At 56.4% G+C, this 1,605-nt stretch overlaps 1 protein-coding gene across 1 annotated transcript in view; it reads right to left on the reverse strand.

The window, feature by feature from the left end:
• LDLRAD3 (low density lipoprotein receptor class A domain containing 3) overlaps positions 1–1,605 on the reverse strand; it is a gene marked incomplete at its 5' end in the record, with an annotated part of 129,556 nt that overhangs the window by 81,065 nt on the left and 46,886 nt on the right. The gene's annotated exons all lie outside the window — the stretch shown is intronic.

Raw genomic sequence — 1,605 nt, forward strand, 5'->3', positions numbered from 1 at the left:
GACCCACTTGATCGGCCTGCGTGGCTCCCCAGGGAGGCGCCCTGTTGCAGGCACTTTCAGGGACCTCAAAAGAAATGACCGATAGGGTTCCTCCCTCAAAGACAAGGGTGGCAACTGGCCGGTGTGGGGGTCACCACAAAACTATTTAACGACATGCAAGCACATCTCCACAGAAAATCAGTATTTCTACAGCACGATTTGCCTCATTCCTTGAAGGGCAATTCCCACAAGGCTCTTCAGAGCTCTATTTTTAATCAACGAAGGAGCAAAGTAGAAACTCCTCCGATCCCAGCCCTGACAGTTATGAGCTGTGCAATCTCGGGCAAATTACATCCCGTCTCAAGCCTCGGCGCCTCGATCTGTGGGCAGGACCGGCTACCTGACTTTCAGGGCTCAGTGCAAGCTGGAAGACGTGGGCCAACTGTTGAAAACTTACTTAAAAATTCAAGAAGGCAAGTGCAGGGCGTAAAAGCCAGCGTGGTGCCCTTCCTTCTAAGGCAAGCACAGGCCCTGAAAGATGGTGCTGGTCACAGGCCCAGCAAGCTGGCCCGGCTGCTGACGGCACTAATGGGAGCATCACCTGAGATGACAGGTGAGGAAGTGTGCAGTGCAGTCTGACACCTGGCACAGCACAGGGAACAGTCCCCTAGGGCTGCCTGTGCCGGTTGCCCGGAGGGTGGCACTCTCTGAAGGAGCGAATTGGTGACGATGAAGCGGCTCATCCTGGAACTGAGGGATGCCCTGAGCCCACACCTGGATGACACGTGTGGGAAGAGCACCAGAGCGGGAGGCCGGGCACAGGCAGGAGAGTGCAATGGGGTCAGGCGCAAGGAGCTCGGGGTCTCTCGGGGGTGGGGGGCAGCTGCAAGATGGCAGCTGTCATCAGTCTTCCCGTGCCTCAGTGAGCCACCGGTAAGACAGACAGAGATCATGGCTGCAGGGACGGTGAGTTTCACAGGGTCCATACACTGGAAAGGCTGCAGGGTTACTCTTCATTCAACTCGGAAAGTTTGAAGTGAGAGGTCAGAGGACGGGGAGGTGGGGGGGAAGCCAGTGCTCTCAGTTCTGAAGAGGACGGGCCAGTGCAAAGTCCAACAAAAACAATCTGGCCCGGAAACGGGAGTTTTAAGTCTAAATCCCTGTGGGCCACAGAATGGTTCAACGTGATCGGGCTGGAACCAGGGTCTGACTTCAGCCAAAACCGAAACGGGGAAACCCAAAACCTCAAGTCACATTCGGTTTCTGTCCAAGGCAGCCCGCCAACCCCCCCCCTGCCCCACCACGGTGGCCTTCAGCCTCCCTGGGACCTTGCGGGTCACGTCTACACAGCCACAGCCTGGGGAACAATCAGCTCGCTCTAACGAACAGCCTCGGGAGGGCACTGAAATTGCTCCAAGACCGGCTGGTTGCAAGCCTCTGCTACTATCCTGGTGGGGAAGGCTGTTTTCGATCAACCTCAGGGACACTGTTGGGAACCACTTCCTTTTCTTCACCCTCAGACTCTCACAAAGACAGACGGTGCAAACCTTCCCAAGAAAAAGAGGTCGAGTGTGTGTGTGTGTGTGTGTGTGTGTGCGCTGGCGTCCAGCCCCAGCAGGTTCAGGG

Source organism: Myotis davidii, unplaced genomic scaffold (genome assembly GCF_000327345.1).
Source record: "Myotis davidii unplaced genomic scaffold, ASM32734v1 scaffold94, whole genome shotgun sequence".
Classification (NCBI taxonomy): Eukaryota; Metazoa; Chordata; class Mammalia; order Chiroptera; family Vespertilionidae; genus Myotis; species Myotis davidii.